Source organism: Piliocolobus tephrosceles, chromosome 7 (assembly GCF_002776525.5).
Source record: "Piliocolobus tephrosceles isolate RC106 chromosome 7, ASM277652v3, whole genome shotgun sequence".
Lineage (NCBI taxonomy): Eukaryota > Metazoa > Chordata > Mammalia > Primates > Cercopithecidae > Piliocolobus > Piliocolobus tephrosceles.
Window position 1 is genome coordinate 21,819,221 of NC_045440.1, and position 9,529 is coordinate 21,828,749.

Genomic DNA, 9,529 nt, shown 5'->3' on the forward strand with positions numbered 1-9,529 from the left:
ACCTTTGTCTGGCTACTATGAGCTAGAGGTTAGGCAGTGTATTAGTCAGCGTTCTCCAGAGAAACAGAACCAATAGGATCTTTATAGACACATAGATATTGGCCGGTTGTGGTGGCTTACGCCTGTAATCCCAGCACTTTGGAAAGCCAAGGCAGGTGGATCACTTGAGGTCAGGAGTTGGAGACCAGCCTGGTGAACATGGCAAAACCCCGTCTCTACTAAAAATGCAAAAATTAGCTGGGCATGGAGACGTGCACCTGTAGTCCTAGTTACTCAGGAGGCCAAGGCAGGAGAATTGCTTGAATCCAGGAGGCGGAGGTTGCAGTGAGCCAAGATCATGCCACTGCACTCCAGCCTGGGTGACAGAGCGAGACTCTCTCTCTCAAAAAAATCTATCTATATATTATCTATCTATCTATCTATCTATCTATCTATCTATCTATCTATCTGTCTTTATATGAAGGACTGGCTCAAGCAATTGTGGAGGCTGAGAAGTCTCTTGATATGCCATCTCTCTACAAGCTGGCAGCCCAGGATAACCAGTGGCATTGTTCCAATTCAAGCTCAAAGGCCTTAGAGTCAGGGGAGCCAATAGGGTCAATTCCATTGTGAGTCTGAAGGTCCACGTAACCAGCAATGTTGATGTTGGAGGGCAGGAGAAGATGGACGTCCCAGCTCAAAAAGACACAGTAAATTCCTTCTGCCTCTGCCTTTTTGTTCAATCCTTGACACATTGGTAAGGGTGGATCTTCTTAACTCAGTCTATTGATTCAAATGCTAATCTCTTCCATAAACATTGTCAGGGACACACCCAGAAATAATGTTTTACCACCTATCTGGACATGCCATGGCCCAGTTGAGTTAATACATGAAATTCACCATCACAGGGAGATTCAAAGTCATTCATTCACACATTCACTCTGCTAAACCCTTACTTGGCTCCTGTCACATCATAAACTCTGGTTAGACCACAAGGAATATATAAAAGAAGGAGTGTATGGGATCTCTGCCCACAATGTGTTTCAAGCTGTTGATGAAAGCAAGACACTCACAAAAGAAAGAAACACAAGGTAATATAGGAGATGTGATTATAAAAATGGTTTATTAAAAGAAATTCTAGCACACAAAAGCTCAAAGAGTCATCAAGTATGGTTTTCATATTGGCGGATAAGGTCCCAGAAGTTAAGTGACTAGTCTGGGGTTGGAATCAGAGCTGATGCCTTGAGCCCAAGTCTTCTATCGTGCTCTTCCAGCTGCCACCTCCCTACCCTACACTGACTACCTCCCCTTTAACAAATATTCTGTTTACATTGGTGGCGTCATATTCCATGAAGTTAATCTAAGGCAGGATTATGGCTAACTGAAACTTTTAATAAGTGCACAAGAACCTGTACATATGTGAATTATGGTAGTTTACATGTAATTTTAAAATATTGCAGCCACAGTTACTTTATAATCACAGGTGTGATGTCCAGTGTAATTAGGGTGGATCAAGAACCAAAGAGAGGGAGAGGTTTGGTCTTCTGACACCCAGGGGAATCCCTCACCACAACTGTTGCATGGAGCAACCCTTTTTCTGGCATTATGTTCAGGCATTACTGGTGGTTATGTATATTGGCGTGACCTCTAAGAAGTGCAACCACTCTTGTTGTATGGATGCATCATCAAGGAGATCCTGTTCCCCATGGGAGCTTCAGAAATATACGTGTCTTTTAGAGCAAGAGGGCAGAAGCAAGAAGGACCAACGCCCTCCTGGAGGTCCCGGTCACTGCTGACTTCCCAGTCTCCCTTGTGGTAGTATTTCTAATTAGACTCCACAGCTCTTCTCTGATCTTCAGAGAACTCCTGTTATTTCTTGATAGAATTTCCAATGACTCTTGGCCTTTCAGACATTAACAACCCTAAACACCGACATCCAGGAAGAAAGTGGCGTTTGGAGATCCTATATGGCTCCAACTGTGACTGGTACCAGGTGAGCTGATGGTGCAGCTCTTAGAGGGCACCCTCTATCCCTGTGTCCCTGCGTACACGTGGGGACAACTTCTGTCATCCACTAACACCTCGACAGGACACCTCAGGGCTTCACTTGTGGGATCTGACCGCAGATATTTATGCAGATAAAAGTACAGCAGATTCCTTCTGCCTCTGCCTTTTTGTCCAATCCTTGACACATTGGTGTCAAGGATAAAAGCAGAAATACTTCTGCTCCCTATTTGAGGAGAGATAGACACAGATATAAAAATATTTATGTGTGACTATTTCCATTTTCCTTGATATGGAACACCACATTTAAAAATGTGATCATAACTTTGTAATCAAGAATATAATAAATAAGATAAAAGGAGTGAAAAACACAACTAAATATGATTTATCACAGGAGTGTTGGAATTGTTTAACATTAAAAGATTCTCCAATGAAATTGACCATAGTAGCATATGGAAAAGACAAAAGAACATATAATTATTTTTATAGATTCTGATCAAACCTTTGGTATGAAAGTTGATACCATACATGATGAAAGCAAACACAAAATCAAAATAGTTTTTTCCCAATTGTGAATAAAAAGTAATTTGATAAAATATTTTAAACAAAATGTCAAAGCAAACCTCATAATGAATGGCCAAACAGTAAAAATATTTCTGTATAATTGGAAAGAAGGATATCCCCAGTTGCTACTTTTATTCATCATTTAATGAAGGTCCTACCAACGTAATGAGAAAAGAGTATAAATAAAGGGACTATAGACTGGAAAGGAAAAAATAAAATTGTCAACGCAGACAGTATGACTATACACAAAACATCCCAGTGAATAATAATTATTGAATGTTTTGTCAATTGCCCCCAAATACACAGCCAGCATTCTGTACACCAGCAACACAGAAGTAGAAAAATGCAACTTGAAAAAAGATACCATTTTGAAGCATAACAAAAAACAATAAGATACCTGGGAGTAAATGGAACAAAAGATGTTTAAAAATCTTATGAAGAAAAGGATAAAATATTCTGGAAGGAAATAAGTAAAATTCAAGTAAATTAAGTAAAAATGACAATCCTCCCCTAAACAAATCCCCAAATGCAATGTAATTTCCTTTTAATTTTATCTTATGTTTTTATTTCCATAGGTTTTTGAGACTAGGTGGTATTTGGCTACATAAGTTCTTTAGTGGTGATTTATGAGATTTTGGTCCATGCATCACCCGAGCAGTATACACTGAACCCAATTTGTAGTCTTTTATCCCTCACCTGCTTCCCATCCTTTCCCGCCGAGTCCCTAAAGTCCATTTTATCATTCTTATGCCTTTGCATCCTCATAGCTTAGCTCCCACTTGTGAGTGAGAACATACCATGTTTGGTTTTCCATTCCTGAGTTACTTCACTTGGAATAATAGTCTCCAATCTCATCCAGGTGTCTGTGAACACCATTAATTCATTCCTTTTTATGGCTGAGTAGTATTCCATCATATCTATATGTATCTATATAATATCTGTTATATCTATAATATCTAATAGATCTATATAATATCTATTATATGTATATGTATATGTATATAGGTATAGATATCACAGTTTATCCACTCGTTGATTGATGGGCATTTGGGTTTGCTCCACATTTTTGCAATTGTGAATTGTGCTGCTATAAGCATGGGTGTGCAATGAAATGTTTTCGTATAATGACTTCTCGTCCTCTGGGTAGATACCCAGCAGTGGGATTGCTGGATCAAATGGCAGTTCTACTTTTAGTTCTTTAAGGAATCTCCACACTGTTTTCCATGGTGATTGTACTAGTTTACAGTCCCACCAGCAGTGTAGAAGTGTTCCCTTTTCACCACATCCACACCAACATCTATTATTTTTTTATTATGGCCATTCTTGCAGGAGTAACGTGGTATCCCATGGTGGTTTTGATTGGCACCCAAATGCAATGTAATTGCAATCAAAGGTTTTATTGAGGGTTGTATGGCATATTCCTAACAGAGAAGGTAAAGTCCTAGCTCCCAGGATCTGTGAATGTGACCTTATTTGGACATAGAGTCTTCACAGATGTAATTAAGTTAAGATGAGGTCACATTAGATCTCGCCCTAATCTTTATAGGAAGGCCACATGAAGACACAGAGACACACACAAGGAAGAAGGCTGGGTGATGTTGGCTGTGTGAGGATGGACACAGAGATTGGAGTGATACAGTTACAAGCCAAAGAATGCCAACCACTGCTAGTAAACCACCAGAAGCTCAGGGAGAAGCATGGAACAGATTCCCTGCTCCCGGTCCCCAGAAGGAACCAACCTGCTGATACACACTTTCGGACTTCTGACCTCCAGAAGTGTGAAAGAACAAGTTTCTGTATTTTAAAAAAAGTTTGTAATAAGACTAGACTTATTCGATTCCCTAGTAAAAGTTTTGATTATAAGTAGCCAACAGTATAAAAAGTACAATATAGGTCTGTAGATTTCTAATATATTAGTACAAAGTGCATGACTGCATATAGTACATCCCACAGGTGAAGAGAGGTGGAAGGGGAAGAAGAAGACCATGGTTGAGGTCTAGTAATAAACAAATAAATACAGGAGTAGAGATGATCCATAGTATAGTATATTCTACCACTAATACTACAGCCAACATATGAAAAAAAATTTTCAAAATAACTCAGGAGGATAACAATGGCTGGACTTTTGTAATTTGCCTCAAAGACGGGAAGAGCCGACCCAGCTCACTGTATAGTCTGTGCATATGGTGGCTTGTAGCATGTAACTTTTTCCCAAAAGAAGGAAATATAGAATGTTTAGATTAAGAACTATAAAACTTCAGGGTGGCCATAAAAGGTGGCTCACTCCTTATTGTTATACTATCCAATATTTAAAATGCAGTTAAAAAAATAAGCACTGAGTCTTGTTACTACAAGGCAGGCAAGTGCTTCTCCCTCATTATGAAAAGACTGAACTGGTGATACTTTTTCCTGAACATTCAGAAAGTGGCAGTAAGAGTGCTTTGGTTTGGGTTCGAGTGAGAACCTTTTCATGAGGATTTTAGGATTGAAGAGCTCTAAGTTCAGGTTATCGCAATGTTCAGAAAGTCTGAATAAAAGAAGCCAAACCAAAACCAACCCACTTAACATGAACACAAACCTCTTTTCTTTTAGTAAAATTTGCTTTTAATACAGAGTGAAAGAAAATAAAAACCTAATAGGCTGGAACAAGTCAAACACTCACTCTACACAGATAAAAGCCTTCACAAAGGTCAACTGAAGTAATCCAGAGCTGAAATTGAATTGTGCAGACTTTCAATGAAGTCATCAAAGTCATGTAACACAAGCAAAAGTCGGTTATTTACAAACTCAGCAAGCCCTCTAAGAAATGTGCCCCAGATAGCATTAACCTTTGTTTTGTGTCATCCTGAAGACTTGCACATTGTATTTTTCAGATAGTTTAACATTTTTGATAGGGTGTGTTCTCTACCATGTGGTAATGCTTTGGCCCTATTCCTGCAGGGTCTCACCTGTCTTGGCATTTCCCTAAGAGAAGCTTTGATTCTGCTTTAGAAGTTTCACGTACACTAAAATTTTTATCAAATGTTAATGTGAAGGGAGATAGCACAGGATGCAACGTATAGCATCAAGTTACCTCTCTATATATTGAGAAATTACTTTCTCCTCCAAGGTATTTGCAACAGAAAGCTCAGTCTGTCCTGCTTGATAATCAGTAGTACAAGTTGAATCATCAGAAACTAGGCAAGACCTTAATATTTCAAAATTATAAACAGCTACCTCTAGGGCCAAGTCCATGTTACCTAGTTATGACAAATTTATTATCATAAGGGAAAACAAGTGTAGTCAGCCATCTTAAAAAATGCCCCAACCACTGCTTCTCAATACAGAAAGATTAAAAACTACAGCTTCTCATAAACAAATTCCATCTTTGTCCCCTGAAACTCCCCTAGTTTCATTCATTAGAAGGGGATTTTTAAAAAAAGAGTTAAAGAGTACTTTACAGCAGCATTCAGCTTTCCTATGAAACAGTCAGCGTCTTAAATATTACATACAGCTCTTTTTTTAGTGAGTTAGACACTGGTTTCAAAGTTTGTGGGACTGAGGGAAAATCAACCCATTGAAAACTATTCTAGACGTTGTCTTTTGGCAGAATAGCAGGTATCCAAGTTAAAAATAGGAGGGTCAGTTTGTTGCTTTGTGGTCTTTTCAAAATTTAGATTTTTTTTGTGTGTGTTCCCCTTTTACATGAAAACCTCAGTCTCCACTCCTGAGTGGGGATGGGCAGAAGCTCTGGCCCCTGCTCCTCTGGCTTCTGGCTTCTCAGCAGATGCTTTTTTCTTTTTTCTTTTTTTTTTTTTTCCTGTTGTTTTGGAGACAGGGTCTCACTCTATTACCCAGGCTGGAGTGAGTGAGGTGGCGCGATCTCAGCTCACTGCAACCTCTGCCTCCTGGGTTCAAGTGATTCTCCTGCCTCAGCCTCAAGAGTAGCTGAGATTACAGGTGCACCACTATGCCCGGCTAATTTTTGTATTTTTAGAAGAGACGGAGTTTCACCATGTTGGTCAGGCTGGTCTCGAACTCCTGACCTTAGGCAATCTGCCCACCTTGGCCTCTCAAAGTGCTGGGATTACGAGCGTGAGACACAGTGCCTGGCCCAGCTTCTTTCTTATGACTGCAGCAAGGCTTGAAGAGATGTGTGTAGATGAGGACTTCCCCAAAACAGTCTTTATAGATGACCCCACAACGTCTCTTCTGTCTTTTCCAGTATGTGAGCTCTAAAAAGGAAAAAAAACTGGTGTTCTGTTAGAACCAGAAACCACCTCTCTATCTGAGCTGTCATCTAACTGGTTACTGTTACAAGGAGATTGAGCTGGGGACGCATTTGAGGTGGTATTGTGAGCATCAGAATTATGACGTTCAAATTTCTTCTGCAGTTTACTGATCTGGATGCTTTTTATCCTGTTCCCAGATAGTTTTCACTTCCTTTGGTTTCAGTGTACTCTTTATACTGGGTCCAGGCCTTGTAACTACCACATGACTCTAGTTTTTTTTTTTTTTTTTTAATCCTGCTAGCACCTTCTTCCATCATTTTACAAGCAGGACACAGGCATTGCAGATGTCTCCTGAACAAGTCTCATAATCCAAAATGGCTCTGGAAGTCCTTTTCATAGCATTTACTGTCAGTGAATCAAGAACTGGAGGACTTAGCTTTGCAGATATAGCAGCCCTCTATATGCTGGTACATCTTTGGCTTATGAAAATCAAACATCTTTTCTTCTGGGCAATAGTCTTCCAAAAGCAGCTGTTCCACGAGCCATACTGTCTCCGAGGTGAGGAGTGCACACTGGGCCAGCCCCGCCTCAAGCACCCCCTCCTCCTCAACTGCCTTGTCTAGCCAAATTTCTGTAGTTTTTAAGCCACCCAGTTTGCGATGCTTTGTTGCAGCCATTCTAGGAAACTAGTACAGGTTTCAAACTTGACAAGCTGATTATAAATCCTATTGAAGAATAAAAGACTAAAAATAAACAAGAGGGAGGAAATGGAGGAGAACTTGCTCTATCAAGTATCAAGACTTGCTATAAAGCTATGGTTATTGGAACAGTTTTGATATTGACACACGGTTTCTAGGACAAATGACCGAAGCACAGGTCATTTGTCCACCTGCTCATAAGTGGACACTTGAAATAAGACAGACGAGACATCGAAATGAATGAAAAAGGATGAATTAGTCAATAATAGTGTTGAAACATTGGTTGTAAGTGGATCTATGAAACCAGATCCTTATATCGTACACAAAAGGAAACTATAAATGGATTAAATACTTAAATGTGAAAAGCAAACTAAACCATGTAGGAGAAAATAGAGAAAATCTTTAACTTCAGGTAGATCAAAACAAAAAAGATTCGACTATAAGCAAAAACCAAAATGCCTTTAGTAAATTTTGTGCATGCAAAAAAGAAAAAAGATTTGACTATAATGGCAAAAATAATAAATTAGGCTATATTAAAATTTAAATGTCTTCAACAAAGGACATCATAAATAAAGTGCAAAGAAAAAAAATCCACTGATCAGGAGAAGAAATGTGTAAACCATATTCCTAGGATCCACAGAGAATGACTAAAAATAGATAAGGCAAAGCAAAAATATCTAATAGAAAAATAGACAAATGACATGAAGAGGCATGACATGAAGAGGAATCCCTAATGGCTAATACATTTATAAAATTATTCTCAACCTCACAACAATCTGGAATAAGAAAATTAGAAAAACAGTGAGATCGATTTTATTCCTGTAAGATTGGGAAAATGAAAGTCTAATTACACAAAGTGTTAGGGAAGATGTATGGAAAAAGGAACTTTCATCCTTTGCTGGTGGGTGGGTGAACTGAAAGAACCACTTTGGAGAAGAATTTGGCAACACCTAATACAGTTGAATAATGAGCATCCCCTCGGACTCAGCACTTCCATTTCTTGGTATGTATCTTAAGAAACTCATAAATGTGCACATATGCAAGGATGGCCATCCCTTTTGTAGGGGAATGAATAAGCAACATAATGGGATTCTACTGGGTAGTTAAAAATGACTGAAGTGGATGTCTTTATTTATAGATACATCTTAAAAACATAATACTGAATGAGGAAAAAAGAAGTTGCGAAGGTAGATGAACAGTGTGATTTCCCTGGAAACTCACCTGGGGCTGGAGGGTCCAGGATGCCTCATTCCCAGATCTAGTGGTTGCTGCTGGCTGTTGGTGGGCTGATCTGTAGGGTCTCACTGGAACAACTCATCTCCGCTCCATTTGGTCTCTCATCCTCTAGGTCAGGATGGAGTATCAGGGAAGCTTTCCAAGGTAGTGGGAGTAGAGGCTATTGAGGCTTAGGCTTGAAAGTCACCTAGTGTCACTTCTGCCACATTCTCTTGGTCAAAGCAAGTCACAAGAGTCTTCCAGATTCAAGAGATGGAGAAACAGCCGTCACCTCTTCATGGCATGAGCAGTAAAACCACATTGCAAAGAGGCCTGCATAGAGGGATAAGAAAAAAATTATGGTCATTTATGCAATCTCCCTCAATGTACAAAACAGAACTCCTAAACTTCCCCCTAAAAATGTGTTGTCCCTGTTCATCCCCATCTAAATTGATGAGATTTTGAGGTTTCTGGTTGCTCAAGTGAAAAACTTTGGATTTATTCTTAATTTTTCTCTTTCTTTCAAATCCCACACCCTACGTATTATGAGATAATGTTCACACTGTATCAGAAATATATCCAGTGTCCTACCACCACTAACTACCCCCACTGTTGTGGGTTTGATGGGAGCCACCATAACTCTCACTTGGATGGTTGAAATAGCTCCCTAATTGCTTTTCTTACTTCCACCTTTGCAACATCCCTTTGAGAAAAATATTCAGTTGGGTGTGGTGACTCATGGCTGTAATCCCAGCTACCTGGGAGGTGAAGGTGGGAAGATTGCTTGAGCCAAGGAGTTCAGGACCAACCTGGGCAACACAGCAAGACCCCATCTCAAAAAAAAAAAAAAAAAAAAAA

At 39.4% G+C, this 9,529-nt stretch overlaps 1 pseudogene; it reads right to left on the reverse strand.

The window, feature by feature from the left end:
• Window positions 1-7,273, reverse strand: part of LOC111545637 — a 12,213-nt pseudogene extending 4,940 nt beyond the window's left edge.
• Between the last annotated feature and the right edge of the window lie 2,256 nt (window positions 7,274-9,529).